General features: G+C 43.2%; 1 protein-coding gene across 4 annotated transcripts in view; it reads left to right on the top strand.

Moving 5' to 3' along the window:
* The window catches only part of LOC147027997 (uncharacterized), an 89,029-nt gene that overhangs the window by 42,562 nt on the left and 24,419 nt on the right, over positions 1-22,048 (top strand). For 3 of the 4 annotated variants that reach the window (XR_015057376.1, XR_015057375.1, XR_015057379.1), the window contains exon 3: positions 20,450-20,542. The gene's annotated coding sequence lies outside the window, so the exon portion shown is untranslated. Of the gene's footprint in view, positions 1-20,449; positions 20,543-22,048 lie in introns of those variants that run through there. The other variant, XR_015057374.1, reaches the window with a different exon arrangement.

Here is a 22,048-nt window from a genome sequence, read left to right as displayed (position 1 = left end):
TATTATAAAAACACCTTCGAACCAACAAACACACATTTAATCTATTTCATCAAATATCTCCTCTTGAGTTGGAAAGAAAACATTGTGATATCTGCTCAAAGGATGTTTTGAAGAGTAGTTATAAGAAACATCTTCAATCACAAAACACAAGAAAAATGAGTTTAAAGTAAAGGGCGACTAATATATGCCTGGTGTTGGCTTAATGGTTAAGGTAGTGGGCTTGGGATCCTAGGGTCCTGAGTTCAAATCCCGCTCAGCTGTTGAATTAACACCAGGTGGGGTTGACTCTGCCTGTCATCCTTCCGAGGTTGGCAAAATGAGTGCCAGCATGCTGGTATACTGTGTCGGAGTGGCGACCCATCCAGGATTGTTCCCAATAGCCAAGGAGACTGCTTCGGCAGCACCAATGCTCTGCACAGAGTATGGTCCTAATGGATGGATGGACTAATATATTGAAAACACTGATGGGGCATTTAAAGGGCATCTAAAAATAAGGATTTTTCAATTTGGAGAACCCGGTCCATCATAAATAGCTGAATCAATTGAAATAGGGAAACCTGATGTTGAAAAAGTTATTAGAAAGACACTAAAAGAAATGAAAACTTTAAAGTTTTATATGGGAGTGAAAATGAATATGAAAAGACAAGATGAAGAACAAACTCCTTATATGAGAATAGATCTTCATTTTATAACATCATTTCAAGATTCTTTGAATAGTGAGATTTATGAAGAACTATCAAGACAAGAGGAGGATGTTGATAATACAGTGGTAGGAAGTGGATTTCATATTTTAAAAAATCATCTTTTTAGATATACACATTCTAAAATAAAACCCTCTTAAAGCTTCTTCTTATATTGAATTACCAAAAGAAATAAAACTAAAGAAGGCAGTTATTAATATTAAGAACAATGATAATAAATGTTTTCTCTGGTCTGTTCTTGCTCACTTACATCCACCAAATTGTAATTCAGAAAGAGTAAAACAATATATGAAATATGAGAATACCTTGGATATTAAAGATTTTAAATTCCGAATGCCACTAAGAGGTATTCCTAAATGTGAGAAAAAGAATAATCTTTCTATTAATGTATATGGATTAACGGATACAAACAAAGTTCAAATATTAAAAATTTCAAACAACTATAAAAATGAAGAAACACACATTGATCTTTTATATTTTAGTGTTGGAAAGAATTCATATTTTACATATAATACATCAATAATTTATCAAGATTAATCTCTTCTCAGGTATTCAGAACAGCAAACAAAATATATCCTTGTAAGCGATGTCTTAATTCATTTCATGCAAAAGAACGATTAGAACAACATTCGAAATATTGTAGTAATCATAAATCAGCTGTAATTACAATGCCGAAACCTGGTGAAAAGATTTCTTTTGAAGATTATAATAAATCTATCATGCACCCATTTGTGATATATGCTGATTTTGAATGTATCCTAAAAAAGATAAATACTACTTCTCTTAATCCAAAAGAATTATATACAAATAAATATCAAAAACATATTCCTTGTGGTTTCTGTTATTATATCAAATCATCTGTTGGAGAAAAGTATAATAAACTTGTGTATTATAGTGGAAAAAAAGCTTCACAAGAGTTTGTAAAACGATTAGAAAAGGATTGTATAAGACTAACTAAATTAATGAAAGAAATAAATGAACCGATGAAATTAACCGAAGAAGAAAAATTAGAATTCAGAAAGAACAATATCTGTCATATTTGTGAGGGGTAAATTGAGGAGTCTAACGTTAGGGATCATTGTCATCTTACTGGTAAATATAGAGGTCCCGCTCATTCCTGTTGTAATCTTAATTATAATTTTCCTTCTTTTATTCCAGTCTTTCTTCACAACAGCACCAACTATGATGCACATCTATTTATCAATGAACTTTGAAAAACGCCAGGGAATATTTCTGCCATAACAAACACAAGTCAAAAGTATATTTCATTTACAAAAATGATATTCACAAAACCTTTAACTCGTTTTAGGTTTCTAGATTCTTGCAAGTTTATGGGAACACCACTAGCCTACCTCACATCAAATCTAAGCTCCATGGGGTCTTTTCCAAATCTTAATTCATTCTTTCCAAAAGAGGAAATTCTTACTAAACAGGAAATTCAGATTAAAGAGAGAATTCAAAGTAAAGAGGAAATTCTAATTAATGAGGAAATTAATGAAGAAATTCTATTTATAAAGAAAATTCAAAAAATGAATGAAATTCTAACTAAAGAGGAAATTCTGATTCAAGATGAAATTCTGATTAAAGAGGGAATTCTAACGAGAGAGGAAATTCAAACAAGGAATGAAATTCAAAGTAAAGAGAAAATTCTTACAAGTAAGGGAATTTATCCTTATGATTATATGGATTCATTTATGAGATTTCAAGAAACACAACTTCCTTCAAAAGAAAGTTTCTATAATAACCTTTATGAAGAAGAGATAAGTGATAAGGAATATAAACACGCACAAGAAATATGGAAAATATTTAAGATAAAGAACCTTGGAGAATATCATGATTTGTATCTAAAAACAGATGTTTTATTGTTAGCTGATGTGTTTGAAGCTTTTAGATCACTGTCATAATAAAAATTGTTATGGATTAGATCCTGCCCACTATTTCACAGCTCCTGGTTTAGCTTGGAGTGCAATGTTGAAAATGACAAAACAAGATATAGATTTAATCAGTGATGTAGATATGTTTTTGATGATTGAGAAGTCTAAGAGAGGTGGAATATCACAAGTATGTTCAAAAAGATATGCTAAAGCAAATAATAAATATCTTCCAAATTATGATAGTGAAAAGGATAGTAATTATTTGATGTTTTTTGATGCTAATAATTTGTATGGATGGGCAATGTCTCAATCTCTGCCTGATGGTAAATTAGAGTGGGTGGAAGAAAAGGATTATGAAAAGGCTTTGATGAATATTGTTATTTCTTCTTAAGAGGAATTGAATGAGGAAGAAGAAGGTTGTTATTTTGAAGTTGATTTGAGGCACCCGAGTGATCTTCATAATAAGCATAAAGACCTTCCTTTTGCATGTGAGAAAGAAACCCTAAAGAAAGAATGGTTAAGTGATTATCATAAACGTTTTAATATTAAAGGCAAATCAACAGAAAAGTTATTAACAACATTCTATGAAAAAGAGGGATATGTTTTGCATCAGAGAAGCTTTAAACAGTTTTTGAGAGAAGGATTGAGAGTAGCTAAAATTTATAGAGTTTTAAAAATAAAACAAAGTCCTTGGATGAAAAAGTACATGAAATTCAATACAGATATGAGAACAAATACAAAAGTAAAATTTGAAGGGGATTTCTATAAATTGATGAATAATGCTGTCCTTGGAAAGACAATGGAGAATGTTAGAAACAGGCAAAACATTCTATTTGCAACATCTTGGAAAGAAGCTTCGAGATTGATAAATATACCAGTTTTAAGAGAGAAGAGGTTTTTTCAGAGAACTTTATTTTCTGCTATTCATATGGAAAAGGAAAGTATTGCAATGGATAAACCAATTTATATTGGAACAGCAGTTCTTGATTTATCAAAGATATTGATGTATGATTATTTGTATAATGGCTTAAAGAAAGAGTATGGTGAAAATGTTTCATTGTTGTATATGGACACTGAAAGTTTTATCCTCGATATAAAAACTGATGATGTTTATAAAGATATGAAGAAAAATATTAGAGTATATGATACAAGTAATTTTAGCAAGAAGAGCGAGTAATTTTCCAAAAAGAATGAAAAGGTTATTGGTAAGTTTAAGGATGAGTTGGGTGGAAAAGTAATGAGTGAGTTTATTGGATTGAGAGCAAAGGCATATGCTTATAAGTATGGTGATCAGATTGATAAGAGGTTAAAGGGAATAAAGAAATATGTACTAAAGAAATCAATAACTTTTAGAAATTATCTTCATTGTTTGATGAATAAGAAAGAAGAATATAGGAAAATGAATACAACAAGAAGTTATAAACATTACATATATAGTGAAGAAGTAAATAAAAAGGCATTAGGAGCCTTTCCTGATAAGAGATTTATTTTAGATAATGGCATAGATTGTGTTCCATATGGATATTGTATGATAGAGTGTATAAAATAGATTGTGTTTTAACGATGGGAAGATGGGTTATGGTTTTTTAAGGGCTACCGCCTCGTTTTTTCACAATATATAAATAGTCAAACCAAGTAGTCATCAAACTGAAGAGTGGAGAAAATCTCAGTCTTGGTATATAAATGGAAAACATAATGAATGTGAAAAATATCAAACAAGTCTTATTGAAAAAATAACTAAAACAAAGGTAAATAAAACAAATAAGCGAATCAATTTAAAAACTAGTAAGTTAGAGGATGTAAAGAAAAAAAAGAATATCCTTGAATGGACTGAAAACTTTGATGGTTGTCAATTGGACAATAAAAAAACAATTTACTATAATCTCAAAATGATATGTGGCTCAGGAGGTGGTCAAACAAGAGCATTAAGAGAAGTTTATAATTTCGTAATGGCACAAAAGGAGTATCTTAAAAAATATAAAGATTCAAATGTTTTGTTTTTAAATATTTTAGATAGGGATTATTGTGCAAAGAAAATTAAACTATTAAAGGAATTTGAGAATGAACAAATCTTTGTAGGTTCAATGAGTGAGCTAAACAATATGCATTGGTTATTTGAAAAAGAGTATCCCAAGGCTTAGATGTTTCAGATGTTTCTTTAGAATCGCCTTTAACAAATCACATTACTACTTTACTACTTGAACAAATCTTTATCTTATTGCATTGGTTATTTGAAAAAAAGTGTCCCGAGGTTAAAAGGGGAGACAAATAAATATACCTTGGGATAAAAAGGGGGTTTATTTTTTGGGGAAAAAAAAATGAATCGCTGAAAATCCCCCATTCATTTACATGGGGAAAAGTGAGCCAGAATCAGTATATTCACCCTACTAGTATCCCGAGGCTTACATGTTTCAGATATTTCTTTGGAATCACCTTTAACAAATCACATTACTACTTTACTACTTGAACAAATCTTTATCTTATTGCATTGGTTATTTGAAAAGAGTGCCTCAAGGTTAAAAGGGGAGACAAATAAATGTACCTTGGGATAAAAAGTGGGTTTATTTTTAGTGGAAACTAATATGAATCGCTGAAAATCCCCCATTCATTAACATGGGGGAAAGTGAGCCAGAATCAGTATATTCACCCTACTCTGGTGAATATTAATTCAGCTGCCAACAGGGATTGAAGTCAAGACCCTGGGATCCCAAACTGCCACCCAAACCACTAAGCCAACACCAGGCTTGTTCTGTGTAGTATATATGCAAGTTGTTTTATGTTCAAATATACCATCATTATCTTTTGGTGAACCCATAAAAAGTTTGTGAACCCATGATATATTTTAGTGTTGTGGCATCATCCTGAAGATTCTTAGAATGTAAAATGTTATGGACACTAAATCAGTCATTGGAGGACTTTTTCTGTTATTTTTGAACAGTAGAACTTGTTTTGATGCATTTCGTTATAATTTTATTTCTGCAAACAATCAAGAAGATGGAATTTTTTCCATATCAAATCCAAATAATAAAATATCTGACCAGGAATGATGAAACAAACACAAGGACAAACATGTGTAAACTTCTACATATACCATCAGGCATGTTGTCTCAAAAAACAATGTAAATTGTTCCTGTTCGTCTGTTTTTTCACAAGGAACACGACAAACCTCGGTACCATGCAACTAAATATACGTTACGGACTACACTACAAAAGTTTACATACTGTAACTAGTGAATCTAATAACAAATGAAGAAAATCATTTCAGAATAACAGCTATAGTATATTGAATAAACTATGAAGCTTGTGTTCTGGGATTAATGAAAATTGCAATTCAAACAAGAAGGGCACTCGGTACCCAGGTCGAAAAACCAGTTAAAACCAGTACACATTTTCAACTGGTCTCTATTGGTTCTAATTGGTCTTTAACTGGTCTCTATTGGTTTCAACTGGTACCAGTTAAATTCAGTCAGAATTCCAATTTCCCAGTTGAAAAAACCAGTAGCTCATATTTGTACCAGTTAAAGTCTTACTGGTTCCAGTTGATACCAGTTGCAATGTACTGGTCCCAGTTGATACCAGTTGCAATGTACTGGTCTCCCAGTTGATACCAGTTACAATGTACTGGTCCCAGTTGATACCAGTTAGTTAAATACATGTATTTCAACTGGTAATATATCACTCTATTCCAATTTCCATATTAAAACCAGTAAGAAACCAACTGGCTTTACTGGTACCAGTTGGCTACTGGTTTTCAACTGGTACCAGTTGACCAGTAAGCTACTGGTCTTTACTGGTTTTTTGACCTGGGTAGAGCACATAACTCCCTCTGCCAGGCTGATAAGTTTATGTTTTGTATCACACTGACAGGCCGGATCTGGATTTGGACCTGGACTAAAATTTAATCGGCTTGTTCTTGTCACCGAACCAACTCCTCCAAGTTTTGACCGAATCGAGCCATAACTTTTGAGATGTCATCCTATATATCGTTTTAGTTTGGTCAATCAATGGTGAAAAAATTACTGAAATAAGTTACCAGATTAGGATTCAGATCTTCACCAAAATCGAAACAATTCTTCCTTGTTACATACCCAACCTGTCCACAAGTTTTTGAGAAATCCTGCAATATGTCATTTTTGGTTCAACCTCTCAATGGTGAAAAATCTCTTTTAAAATTCTCGGATCATTATCCAGATTCAGATCTTCATCAAAATTGTAATATTTCATCCATGTCAAATTCCTAAGCTCTCCAGCAAATTTCTTCCAAATCCGTCCACAACTCTTTGAGATATCTTGTTCACAAACAACCAAACATACAAAAAGACAGACGTGAAAACATAACATCAATTCACCTCAGTGGTGGAGATAACTACAACCACATGTAGGACAACATGCATCAATTACGTGTCAGTGAATATCCTTTTTCCATGTGTTCTACATCAATTTACGTCCTCATTTGCACTCACAGATGGACATGCAATATTTTATACAGGGAAATCTAACACAGGTGGAGGCCACTCAGCCCATCATGCCTGCGCGAACAACATGCTAATTTATCTACACAGGATCCATGGAAGAAAATGCAAAAAAAAAAATTTAATTAATTAAAAATGTTTTTATTTTGTTAAGTTTTGTAGTCTTTGTAATTGTTTTTTCCTTTTCTTCCTCCCTTCAGGGAAGGTGGCATGGGCTTGGTTAAAAACATACAACATGAACCACACAACACCCCTTGACAAGACCCCACCAACAGCACTCTGAACACATGCACACAATCACCAATCAATACTCAAACTACCCAAAAGTCCTGTCAATATCCCATACCCCTCTATCTCCATAACTTCCAGGTACCTATCCAATTCTAATTTTAACTTATCTACTTTTTCTGCTGCCACTACCTTAATTTGTGAAGAACAACATGATATCTTTGGATTAAGTCCATAAACGAAGCGACGAGAGGCACACCCAGTAAGGATAAAGGAGGAGGGGTGAAGGAGAGACTTGATTCAAGGGAAATGTAGCCCCCTTTGACACTTTCGTTTAATTCAGTTAACTTATGCACATTCATACAATACATGTGCAGTCATAGCATGATGCAGAGAAATCATGAAATCAAAAGGGATGTCCCATGCGTTCCATGTATGCTTCAACATCATAGCAGGAATTATAGGATTCACTGATGTACATGTCACGTGCACTAGTTAGTACAAACATATATTATGGCTCACATTTTAATAATTCATGAAAACTGAAAAATTCCTGTTTATCCCCATTGTCCAATTAAGTTCACACCATTTCATGTGAAGACATTTAAAAAGTCAAAAACTGCAAATTTGGAAAGTGTTGTAATTTTGTATGCAGCCTACATAATGCTGATTGCATCATTTTCTGATACAGATTCTCTTCTTTTTTTTCTGATCTTACCAGCAAGCTGGTACTCTTTATTGCAACCTCAGAAGAATGACAGACTGAGTCAACACACTTGATGTTATTTCAACAGAAAGACAGGGGTTCAAACTTAAGACCCCAACATCTTAAGCCAACCATCTTAACCATGAAGATCACACCAGGCTTAATTTGGAGATTAATATCTGTTGAAGCAAGAGAGTTCATACAGAACACCTTACCCCCACGCAGTCTTGAGAAAAGAGAATGGGCACGGTCTGCAAGCACCAAATTTGATTGGTTGAGATGATGTAAAATGCTGTAATATTTTCTCCAAGTACTGCGACACAAAAAGGTTTTTGAAAGTGCCAAAAAGTGATCTGTATTCAACAGGTTCAAGTATATATTTCAATTTGAATAAAACAAGGAAAAAAGCTATAATATTTCACAGCCCTGTTGTTTTAGTAATTTTGTTGTATGGAGTTAAAGGGCCAGTCCATATTGTTGTACAACTGAAATGGCCGCCAGTCTACCAGTCAGCGATCTCTGATCAGATCGCAAAATAAAGGCAGCTGTAAGTGTTTGCCATCATGTGCTGTATGTGTACCAAGTTTGAACAAAATTGGACCATGCATGTCTGAGAAATGGTTGGTGACAGGTTCAACTAACTAAATAGCTGCCGGTCGGCCATCTTGGATCTGATGTCGAAAAAAATTGAGGAGCATATGTAAGCCATCACTCCTTATCTGTGTGCCAAGTTGGAACAACATCATCGATCAATGCATGTCCGAGAAATGGTTGAGGACGTGTTCAACATCGGTTTTTTACAACTTAAATGGTTGCTAGTCGGCCATCTTTGATCGCATCACAAAACAAAATGATGTGTTTCTGTATACTGAACCATCATGTATTGCTTTTGTGCCAGGTACAAGTAAAATCGATCCATACATGTCTGAAATATGGTTATAGACAGCTGCACGCACGCACGGACACAAAAATCGAGACCAAATCTATAAGCCCCCGTTTTGGACCAAGTCCAATCGGGGCGAATAAACACTTTAAAGGTCAGACAAAAAAATTTTTTAGGAAGTTTACCACCGTTGATGCAGCGTCTTTTACACCACTTCATTGAACACATTGCTTTACTGTAGTTCTTCGTGCCTGGTGTTTGTATCCTTTATGACGTCGCAAAAAACAGTAAGTTTCCTCTTTGGAATGATTAAATGGAAGAACAAGAAGGAACCCGAAGAAATGAAGAGCAAAGATGGAGTCATCAGAAGGAACCCGAATAAGATTCGGGTTTCAGCCGCGATGCAACAAGTTATGTTTGTGGGGTAGATGACGGAATTTCAGAGTAAAGGAAGGATTGTATAGTGTAGAATGGTCCGTGGATGAGGAGGAGACACCTCAATGTAAATTAAGTTGGGAAAACTGTCAGCTTAAGATTGTTACATGTCACCAAACAGGGGGTGCTGGTGCTGTGTTTACGAGGAAGGGTTTAAGGCTAATTGCTCCCAATATGTGATTGCCCCCTGCGACCTTTTCCTACATTTTTGCATTTACAAGGCAAGCTATCAAAAGAAAAACGTTTTAACAATAACCGGCAGGCCCTGCTCCTATGGCTTATGATTGGTCAGTGTGACGTCAGGAGCGTACTAAAAAAAAGGGATGGAGTGGGTAGGAGGAAAGTGGTTGGAAAAGAATGGGTCTAATTTGATGTCCTCCTCATGTTGAAGAGGCCTGCATGATTCTTGTGTTCGTGTTCGTGTTCGTGTTCATGTTGTGTGAATTTGCTCACCTGCCAGAGCAAGAAGCTCACCATTGGCTGCTTGGCTGGGTTCTGAAGTTTTTGTGCTTTGCGAGGAGAAGAAGAGCGTGTCTCTCAAGGTTAAATCGGCAGCATCCCACTGTATGTTCGAGGAAGAAAGGCGGCGCCCTTTGCGGTGAGCGGACCTGGTGCTGAGAGTGGAGCGGTGTGGAGGTGTCAGTCTTGAGAAGAAACTGTAATGACAGCTTGTGGTCCCTTAACAAAGGAGAATCGCCCACACGAATTACCTCACGTATGTGACCGTAGAGAGTGGCTTCACAACGACTGGTGTGTTTCCCGCGCGGCGAGCAGAACGCAAAGCATGTGATGCTTTGGTGTAGTACTGTTTCCAATGGGGATTGGAGAAGTGCTCGTCACACTCCACATGTTTCGATCTGCCTACCAATCACACCGCATCACATCACGTGCCTTCTGGTTGAATGGTTTGCATTGGCTGGAGCAATCGTCTGGGTGGCAGATGGACGGTTGCTTTGTGCAGATTGTGCGGTTTTACTGCGTGAGACATAATCCGTGCTGATGCTCACTCTCACATTCAGGAGGTGCGCCTGATGTAAAAACGACAAATGTGATCATTGTTGTGCCATCCTGATGAGTGCAAATAAGCGCGAAATTCCAGATCGGTGACTCTGCTTGATGTTTAACTGATGTTGACTATATAATCTTTGTCTGTTTGACAGAGTCACTGGGCTGAGGCCTCTGTGTTGGAGGTGACGCTTTGGTGGAGGATTGTGTGCAATGAGGATCAGGGTAGCGCTTGTCACACTCCACAGGTTTCCATATTGTTTCGGCTGTGGAAATTCGCATTACACCATGAAGGGCCCGTAGGTGAGATATCTCTAAGTACATGTGTAGTTAGCCCAAACCCGTTGTATAGAGGGAATTCATGTGATTCATCCGGGCTGCGACGCTTCGAGATAGCCGTTTTTCTGTTCTATCTTTATTTTGAACCAACCATGTCTCAACCGCCATCATACAACAACCACCACGCCAGCCATCGTCACCAACTGCAACCACGCTCCAACCCTCGGACAACAACAACAACGCCAATAGCCACGACCTTTACCTTCACAACTCAATCCCACATCATCGCATCACCGCCATTCAAAAACGGCACCATAACCATCAAACCACCACCGAAAAGCCTCCACCACCTTCACCTCTCTCCTTCTACGGCCATTCCTGCACCACCTGTGAACATTGAGCGTCGGGCTGTCTTGGGCCCGTTCGGCGATTGGTGCCGAACGCACCGAGCCGCGAGCGCAAATAGCGGCCTTTCCGAGGGAGAATTCGGATCAAGAACGAGACACGCCCACTTCCCCTCCGTCCAATTAGCAAGCGCGGAGCGGCTTGGCGCCGCCTTGATTCGAATGTTGACGGATGGGATGAGATCCACCGTCTGCAAAACCATAGTTTGCAGCAAGCTACCGGGGCAACGGCCCCCATCATAGGACGTGGTTTCGTGTCGTTTAAATTGGGCACCGTGAAAACAAGGATAGAGGTTTGGGTGGCGAAGGTGTGCGACCCATGTCTAATAGGGTTGGATGTGCTAATGGCTGGTGGTTGGAAGATCGACTTGGGCCAGGGGGGGTCATGCAGTTGGGTGGTGAGGAGTTGCCGTTAGGGGGAGCGTGAGCACAGATGAGAGGGTGGAGCTGGAGGCTCCTGATTCCGTGGTCATTCCCCCGGGTGCCGAGGCGGTGGTCCCGGCCAAGGGCGAGCACACCCAACGTGGCAGGGCTCCTGCGGCCTGGCGGAACTACCGGTAGGACCATAAACCCCGGGTTTAGTCATGGGCCGCACCCTGGTAAGTACCGATGGGCCAATAGTGCCCGTTGAGGTGATAAATGTTCGTGCGTGGTTCCGTGCTATCAGGAAGGGCACGAAGGTGGCAGATTGCACCCCAGTAAAAGAGGTCGCAGAGCTGAGGGACAATAACGTCGAGCCGGACCGGCCCAAGAGGGAGTCTCCAGATTTGATTAGGAATTGGCCTGGTCCCATTTGCGAGATGGTAAATCGGAGTAGTGTAGATTTGGAGGATGGCCAGCAGGAGGCCTTATACAAACTGGTTGACCGACACATGGGGATCGTCTCCTTGTCACACGAGGATATTGGATGTACGGGCCTGGTGCAAAATCAGATCCACACCGATGGGGCCCGGCCTGTCCGTCAGCCTGCTCGAAGGCTCCCATGGAGCAAGAGAGAGGAGGCTGATGAACAGGTTGAAAAAAATGCTCAATGCAGGTGTCATTGAGCCCTCGGGAAGTCCTTGGATGTCACTGGTTGTGCTGGTCAAAAAGAAGGATGGGACCACGCGTTTCTGCGTGGACTATTGCCAGCTGAACAACGTGACACTCAAAGACTCGTATCCCCTGCCTAGAATTGACGATACCCTCGACGCCGTTGCAGGCTCTAAATGGTTCTCAACTTTGGACCTCAAGAGTGGGTATTGGCAGGTGGAGATGGATAAGACAGGGAAGGAGAAAACGGCATTTTCCACAGGGAAGGGACTGTATCAGTTCATGTGATGTATGTGATGTATTCATGTATGTGATGCCGTTCGGTTTGTGTAACGCCCCCGCCACCTTTGAGAGACTGTTGGAGCATGTACTAGGCGGCATGCTGTGGCAATCATGCCTGGTGTATCTGGATGACGTCCTGGTACACGCTATAACATTCACCCAGGAGATAGCCAATTTGGACCAGGTGTTTAGGCGCCTCAGGCAGGCAGGGCTAAAATTGAGCCCGGAGAAATGCACTTTGTTCGCGACAGAGGTGGCCTATCTCGGACATGTGATAGGCCGTGAGGGGGTGAAGACTCACCCCAGAAAAATTACAGCGGTAGAGGAGTGGCCCGTACCTACGACTGTCAAACAGGTATGGGGCTTTTTGGGACTTTGCTCCTACTACCGGCGCTTCGTGGCAAACTTTGCGGAGATAGCCAGGCCCCTTCACCGGTTGAGGGAGAAGGGGTTGAGATTTAATTGGACAGGGGAGTGCCAGGAGGCCTTCCTCAAATTAAAGGGGTGTTTGACATCCACACCCGTTTTAGCGTACCCCACCGATGACGGGATGTATACCCTGGACACGGATGCAAGCCAGGAAGGATTGGGAGCAGTCTTGTCTCAGACACAGGGGGGCATGGAAAGAGTGATCGCGTATTACAGTCAGGCCATGAGTAGGCCCAATCGAAATTATTGCGCAACTCGCAAGGAGCTATTGGCTATGCTGTCTGCCGTGAGCCATTTCCACCCGTACTTGTACGGGAGGAAATTTTTGGTTCGAACTGACCATTCATCCTTGCAATGGCTCTTACGGTACAAGGAACTGGAAGGCCAGTTTGCAAGGTGGTTGGAAAAGTTGCAGCAGTACGATTTCAGTGTGGTCCATGGAGCCGGTAAGGCTCATGGGAATGCCCATGCACTCTCTCGACGCCCCTGTCTGGGAGAAAACTGCAGATATTGCACGAGACATGAGGAGAGGGACCAATTGGCAGACACCTCCCCGAAACTCCCAGTCCGTGCGGCCCGGGTGGTAGGCCCAACTTTGCCACTAACCGCGGGGGAGGAATTTGGTGGATTGGCATGGAGCACAGCCCAGCGGGAAGACCCCGTGATAGGGCCAGTGTACAAATGGGTCCAGGAAAACAGGAGGCCCAGTGGGGAGGAGATCGCCCCATTCAGAGAGCGAACAAAAGCATCCTGGGCTCAGTGGAGGACCCTAGAAATGAGGGACAACATCTTATATCGCAAGTGGGTGGAGATTCCTTCCGAACAAACTTCTTGGCTGGTGATAGTCCTTGATGGGTTTAAGACCCAAATTTTGAAAAAGGTGCACGGTACCCGCGCCGGCGGCCATTTGGGCAGGACCAAAACAAAATCTCGGGTCCGCCGGCGGTTCTATTGGGTTAACATGGGGCACCATGTACAGAACTGGTGTCGAGCATGCGACGCCCGTACTGCGAAAAAGGGACCGCCACAGAGGATGAGGGTCCCACTCCAACTACATCAGGTTGGGGCCGCCCTTCAGCGAGTGGCCATGGACATTTTGGGACCACTGCCCCCCACTCGCCAGGGTAATAAGTACATCCTTGTAATTATGGACTATTTCACCAACTGGCCGGAGGCCTTTGCCTTTCCCAACCAGGAAGCAGGGGTCGTGGCAAAGGCCTTCGTAGAAGGATTTACATGCCGGTATGGGATTCCGCAGGAGCTGCACACGGACCAGGGACGAAATTTTGAGAGCGAGTTACTAAAAGAAGTGTGCAGACTCCTGGAAATTCGAAAGACACGGACAACGCCCCTGAGACCACAGTCTGATGGCATGGTGGAGAGGTTCAACAGGACCCTGGTCCAACAGTTGGCCCTCTTCACCGCCACTAACCAGGAGGACTGGGACGAACATCTCCCGTACCTCTTGATGGCCTATCACACGTCCCAGCACGGGTCTACCACGTGTCGTCCAGCGCTGTTGATGTATGGACGGGAGCTGAGAAGCCCCGTCGATTTATTGTGCGGTTCGACGCCTGAGCGGCTTGATAGGCCCCCGGGGGAGGGCTATGCCCGTCGGTTGGAGGAAGGCATGGAGAAGGTCCATGCCTTCGCATGACACCAGCTCCAATAGACGGGTATAAAGATGAAGCGCAGGTACGACCACCGGAGCCAGGTGAGCCAATACCCACCGGGGGCGAAGATTTGGTTCTTTAACCCCCGGCGGAGGAAGGGCAGATGCCCGAAGCTCACCTCACCTTGGCAGGGCCCGGGGGTCGTCCTGGCGCAAATCAGTGACGTGGTCCTAAAAATTAAAATGGGACCACGGGCCCTTCCCCGGATCATTAACGCGGACCGCCTGAGACCTTACAAGGGCGACCTTACGCCTTCATGGATATGTCGTGCCGGAGGAGTCGGTGCTGGAACAGCCGCTCCCGCAGAGCCTTGCAACGAGTTCACAAGCACGGTATGGAGGGATGAAATCCCCCCTGCAAATAAGGATATGAGGACAGTGACAGACGGTGAGTGTGTAGAGGGGATGTAGCTTTGCTACATAGTGTTAAAAGGAACGTGCTGTATGGTAAGGGACGACGTGAGAGCACGAGTTAGTTAGGGGATGTAAGCAGAAGGATGGCAGAGTTCAGCAGTGTGTGTGTTGAAGAGTAGTGAGGTGGAGACATGTTGAGTGAGTGAGGACAGCGGGTCTGTGTGAATAGAGCGAATGTGGAATGCATGGTGCGCTGAGTGATTGGGGGGAGGAGTGACTCCCGCCCAAGGGACCCCGGGGTCAGTGTAGAGTGAGTTAGGGGGTTAGTTAAATTGACAAAATGGAAGTCGTTTTCCAGTTGGTGGGAGTGTCAGCTCGATACAAATTTGGAGGGGTGCAGGAGCCCTGTTGACAGGCTGGGAGTGTGGCTGCGAAAGGTGAGTATCGCTGAGTGGGTACCCCGGGCACCAGGCTAGTCGGCCGTAGTCGGCCAAGGGCCCATAGGGGGCCGGGATAGCGTAGTGGGCACGGGTGCGCCCGCATGATGTGGGGGCCCGGGGCGCCGTTAGCCGCCTGGGCAGTGTTGTGGGCACGGGTGACCCTCGGAAAGGGGCCCAGGAAGCCAGCATGCCATGTGAGCGTTTCAGGGGAGTCGCCAGGGAGGGCACTCCCCGGTGTTTAGGGAGCTGGTAGGCTCGGAGGCAGTGTCGTGACCGGGGGTGCCATAGCTGGAGAATCGGCAGAGGGTCGTGCCTGCCAAGGGAGCCACGCATCCCAGCCATGAGACCATGTGAGGGCACGGAAGGAAAATTGGGGGGCGAGGCCCGAAATTGTGAGGACACCAACACAGGCGACGGGAATCTGGGTTGATAGAACCAATAGTTTAAGCAAGATGCACTTGTTGAAAGCCCTGGAGTAGTTTAAAGGTTAATGGTTAGGGTAGATTAGGAAGTGTACCCCTCCGCACCATCCATCCCTTCGCTCTCGTTGTGGGCCACTGGACCCACTTTGTGTTATAGATCGCTGAAGTCTAGGGAGGCCATCCTGAGGCTTGAATTGGGCCTCAGCACATGATGCTAGCTCTCCCTCATTCCCCTCCGGGAAGGGAACGTAGAGGTTGGGAGTAGGCTAGGGGAGGATAGGTTAGCCGAACAAGGACAGTAAAGTGGGTTCGGGGACGATTTATAGTGGGGAAGTAAAAATAAAAACAACAAAAAAATAAGTTGGGGCTAAATTGGGTTTTACAATTAAGGGAGTGGGTATAGATAGTGACAGGCAAAGGCAATAGGTGTGAGGGAGACAGTAGGCAGGTCCGAGCCTGCCTTCCGAGTGGCCAGCACCACCGCACTCCCTCCATCAAAATGCACTGCAAGGCAAAGGCCGGTCAACTTCATCGGCAGCTGTTGTTTTGCTGCGAGGCCTGTACCGGCCGGATCGTCTGCAGTTGCTGTGCTTCAAGGCCTGTGCCGGCCAGTTCATCGGCCGGCGGTTTTTACTGCAAGGCCTGTGCCGGCCAGTTAGTCTGCCGGCTGTGTTTGCCTGCAACGGCCTTGCTCTGCAGGCTGTGGTTGCCTGCTGCCTTTGCCATGCCATGCCCACTGCCCTCATCTACTTTTTGCCCCCGTCAATTTTGCTTTGCCCCCCCCCCCCTTGTTCATTGCCATGTGTGCCAGGATCGTCGCAACAGTTTGCAAGCTGCAGGGACTGCCCTGTTGGCAGCCGCACAAGGAGACTGCATTTGTGCAGCCCATGCACCACTGTTCGCTGCGCCCATTTAAAAGGGGGAGGCCTAGGACTGCGTGTGAGCAGCCGGCCACGCTCCCGGCCACCTGCATTGCATGAGCCAGAGACTGCATGCGAGCAGCCTGGCTCCCTGCTAACTGCTTTTCTCTTTGCAGAGTCCATTGATCCTGGGCCATGGTTTAGTGTAAAATTTGTAAGCTAAGGTTAAGTTGTACTGTAAATATGAGTGCGCCCACGGCATGTCTATCTTAGCGCCGGCAATTTTATTTAAGTCATCCATATGAGTGGGTTTGTTTAGTTAGTTACTCATCCCTCAGGTTATTTATTTTGGGGACACGAATACCATGAATGCCGCACTCAGGGATCCGAAGGTAAAATGTACTAGGGGAGAACGACACATGATGGCACACGAAAATTTAACGACTCGGGACGAGTCTGTAAAAAGGAGATGGGGTAGTGTTACGGCTGTGAAAATTCGCATTACACCATAAAGGGCCCGTAGGTGAGATATCTCTAAGTACATGTGTAGTTTGCCAAAACCCGTTGTATAGTGGGAATTTATGTGATTCATCCGGGCTGCGACGCTTTAAGATAGCCGTTTTTCTGTTCCATCTATATTTTGAACCAACCACGTCTCAACCGCCATCACACAACAACCACCACGCCAGCCATCGTCACCAACTGCAACCATGCTCCAACCCTCGGACAACAACAACAACGCCAACAGCCATGACCTTTACCTTCACAACTCAATCCCACATCATCGCATCACCGCCATTCCCAAACAGCACCATAACCATCAAACCACAGCCGAAAACCCTCCACCACCTTCACCTCTCTCCTTCCACGGCCATTCCTGCACCACCTGTGAACACGGAGCGTCGGGCTGTCTCGGGCCCGTTCGGCAATTGGTGCTGAACGCACCGAGCTGCGAGCGCAAATAGCGGCCTTTCCGAGGGAGAATTCGGATCAAGAGCGCGACACGCCCACTTCCCCTCCGTCCAATTAGCAAGCGCGGAGCGGCTTGGCCCCGCCTCCAGGCGCGTCTGTGTGAAATCGATATATGCAAATTCTAGGATCAGGGGAGATTCACGCCCCCTTTCCTCCGACCAATGGGCGAGCGTGGCTCTGCCCCTGAGGTCATCCTGATCCGGATATTTGCATATTAACTGCTCCTGCCGGCCTATAAGAAGGCGAGCGCAAGGCAAATTAAGTCAGTCGAGTTGGGTGGAGAGTCAGTCGAGTCGGGTAGAGAGTCAGTCGAGTCGGGTGGCGAAGTGATCGGTGTGTCTTCGAGTTGGGTTCTGGAGTCGGCTGAGAAGAGTTGCGGGAAGAGGCAAAGGAGCTCGGGTCCGAGGCGAGAAGGACGGCGGTCGGCGACGAGGTCGCGGTGTGGGACCGCTCGTCGCGGGACCCAAGCCAGCCAGCCATCTCCCTCCCCCATCCTGCTTCACGTAAAGAGTTTGTAGTGGGCTTAATATGCCCGGTAATTAATTGGAACCCTCAAGGCCGATGAAAACACCGCTCGGTTATCACTGTAGCATGGAACGGACCGCTTAAGTGGTTCGTGTCCGGAGTCGGCCTGCGGCGAGGTACGATCGCCCAGGTTTACATTCCGCGTGGGTACTTTGGTAGGTCGAGTTTGGCGAAGAACCCTAGCCTACGCGGGTGGCCGATTGGCACGATTGTGGTGAGGGCGAAAGGCCCACCCGTGACTGGCTCCGGGCGATAGTTCCCGGAGAGTCACGACTGAATTGTCCCTCCGGTGGGCGACGCGGTCGCGATTCGAGTGACACGGTCATCCGCACGCCGGTGGGCGCGAATTCGCAACAATATATGTATGTATGTATGTATGTATGTATGTATGTATGTATGTATGTGTATATATATATATATATATATATATATATATATATATATATATATATATATATATATATATATATATATATATATATATATATATATATATATATATATATATATATATATATATATATATGGAGCCTGGTGTTGGCGCAGTGGTGAGGGCAGCAGCTTGGGATCCAAAAGGTCCAGAGTTCAAGCACCGTTGGGCCAATGAATTCATACACCAGGGGGTTGACTCAGCCTGTCACCTTCCGAGGTCGGTGAAATGAGTACCAGTGTACTGGGCCGGTGTATAGCCCGTTTAAAATAGGTGTACCATATCCGTATGTCGTAAGAGGCGACCAGGGTTCCGTCAGGAAGGGCATCCGGCATAAAACATGTGCCAAATCACGATGCGGATCATACGGATGATCCGCTGTGGCGACCCCTAACGGGAGCAGCCGAAAGAAGAAGAAGAAGATATATATATATATATATATATATATATATATATATATATGTATGTATACATACATGTATACCATCATGTGTTGTCTTTTTGCCAAGTACGAATAAAATCGGTTCAAACATGTCCAAGATATGGTTGTGGATGCACACAAAGCCACACACACACACACACACACACACACACACACACACACACACACACACACACACACACACACACACACACACACACACACACACACACACACACACACACACACACACAAATCGAGAAGCCCCTGTTTTCAGAGGAAGACCACTGGTGGCTAATAACAACCAATGTCAAAATAAAATAAAGCTTCACCTTTGCAATAGTAATGGTTGAGAATGTCACAGAAGTCTCTGCTAAATGTTTTGGAACTTTTTGTGGTTGGAAATAAAGTTTGATTTGTGCCGAGTTTGAAGGAAACCTTCACATACAGACAGGTACCACTGTATTTTGTAAAAACTGCACAAACTGGTTTTCTTGTCACGCCAAACTGCCATCACCCTTGGTTAGTTTGGAAATCGGCCATGGGACGTGTCAGGTGGATTTTCTGTAAGCGTGTACCTGCCCACCTGGTCAAAGTATTATATACAAAGTTTGTAAAGTTCACCCGGTTTTCTCACACGTGTTCCTCATAATGCCAAGTGTTTGTTTCAGTAGAACGAGGTTGTGTATTACTATCATATTGTTAGACATGAATAAAGAGTGAGTTGGCAGTGAGAGGGTGGGGTGATGTGGGAGATAGGGTGGCGTGATGTAGGAGAGGGGGGGAGGTTAATTGGAGGAATACTTGTGAAGGGAGTGACAAAGGAGAGCAACTTGGATCATGATAGTTGGGTGTGATCATCACAAACGCAGAAGGAAAGCCTTAAATCCCCAACAGCATGGCCACGTCGAAGTTGTTTCATTTACATGGACAGTATGTCCAACTTGTGATATTATTTAATTTATTGTGTGTGTGGCGCCATCAAGTGCAGCGACCTCTCATGAACCACTGAAAGGGAGATATATCTGCACAGCAGCCAAGGACAGCTTGCTGCAAAGACCCGACAGCCATACGCGACCGGGAGAGGAGTCCATGGCCGTGCCCCACTTGAGACTCCACAAAATACAGTCGCAAATAAATTAGGTGGCATTAAAAGTACTTGGTAAGTGTTGTGGAAAATGAAAATTCGAGTCAATTTAGGGGTAAGGGGTCCAGGGAGGAGAATGGGCGATTTAAAACCCATCAAACCAGAAATAAATAGTGAAAAGTAAGAGTGCCACACAGTCTGATTCTTCATGAAACTTATCAGCAGAGCAGAACCCGATAACAATTTGAATTTAAAAGGTGTCTTCATGGGGTTTAGTAATCGATCCTCTTCGGTGGATATTATGAGTGTAAAATTAGCAGAGATAAAATAAATCAAAGAAAGATTAATGACAAAAGCATTGGGAATATGCTTCATTTTCAACATAATTGTGCTCATGGTGAACCTTCTATTCACCACAACGTAACTGCCTGGGTAACCAAACCAAACCTGTGATTTTGTTTATCCATGGAGTAAGGTGGGGGAGGTGGCCCGATCTGGAAAGGAATGGCAATATGCCCCACGTCCTCCCCACCCAGGTTCACCTTCCCCATCCTGGTGACTTGATCCGTGTTCTGAATATCCACTGAACAAATGGAACGACGAGGAGGAGGGCTACGCATATCTCCAAGGTACCTGGACACACCTTACTGCACATTGTTGGCAAAGGGCAATTCACTCATAATGACAGGTTTCTTCAATTATTAATTGGGTTGGGAGGAATGATAAAAAAAAACATAAAAGCGATCTCACCAATCAGGAGAGCTATTGCACCTGGAGCAAATAAATTCACCTTACTCAAAAAGAGATAAATAAACCAATGTCACCCGCAGGGTGACCGGTATCTTGCCAAAAGGTGACCACGTGTGACTTATTTAAGGTCACACTGAGGTGAACAGAGCTGCGATCTACCAGGAGCGACTCCTTGAGGAATATCTGCCTACGAGAGATTCCGATGAGAATCGTTCTACAGAGTAACCATGAAAAATATGCGTTTGCCTCATAACGTCACCAAATGACGTCATAATGTCTCAAGCTTGACATATCTAGAAAGCACTCATCGAGGTGTTCAATTTGAGGTACTACACGATATGGTTCCTAAAACTTGAAAATTTGACCTTGGGGTCAAATATGTTTGACCTAAGGCGTTAACCATGAAGGTCAAGGCCAATCGCCACCAAAAATTAATCAGCTGAGCGCCAGACCATGAACTATATTCCCATGAAGTTTGAAGACTATCCGATCAAAATTACTCAAAAAATAAGGGTTTTGTCGACTACCCTGATTGTGACAAAGTGAGCTTGACCTTTGACCTTGACCTTCAAAATTTTATGCGCTGAAAGGGACCTCTATAGGCCTCTGATATGCGGTTACAAAAATTTCCAATGATAACTGTGCTCTGCAGAATTTTTTATATGTGATTACAGACAAACAAAAAACAAATAAAAAAACCATACAAGCTGACGAACATATCTTGCAAAAACTTCGTTTTGGCAAGATAATAAAATAATAAAACTGACATGCCAGAGGAAAGAACCTCGGAATTCACCACACCTAACTCGAGGGAGGGCAATCTTTATAAAGAATCACTGTAAAACGTCCCATTAGTTTCAATCTTTTTTTAGGAGAAATCCAATAACTCTGTAAATGAATTATCTTTTGTGAAATCAATCTTTTAGTTATTTTTAAGTTTAATCATTCATTTTGAAGTATGTTTTTGAAGGTCTATAATAATATTTTTTGGTTCATCACACTGTTCTTTCATAAGACGAGCAATTTCGGAAGATATTTGAGAAATCTCATATGCTCCGGGTGAGACTGTTATCATTTTGTATCCACTTCCCGGATTATAACTAAACTTGTCATTTTTCTCAGTTATATTAAATAGGTTATTATAAGTTTCCATGGACAATGAAGATGCCTCATATTCTTTTGTTGGGTCAAGTTGTAGTGGGTATGGGAATGAAGATGTGTGGTAGCTTGTTGTGAAATTAAAGCTCAGGATTGTGCTTCTCATCTTATTTAATCTTCTTCTTCTTTCGGCTGCTCCCTTTTTGGGTTGCCACAGCGGATCATCCATATGATCCGCATAGTGATTTGGCACATGTTTTACGCCGGATGCCCTTTCTGACGCAACC

Source organism: Eptatretus burgeri, chromosome 4 (assembly GCF_056783735.1).
Source record: "Eptatretus burgeri isolate ZD-2024b chromosome 4, Ebu_testis_v1, whole genome shotgun sequence".
NCBI classification, from domain to species: domain Eukaryota; kingdom Metazoa; phylum Chordata; class Myxini; order Myxiniformes; family Myxinidae; genus Eptatretus; species Eptatretus burgeri.
This window is presented reverse-complemented; position numbering and strand designations above follow the sequence as displayed.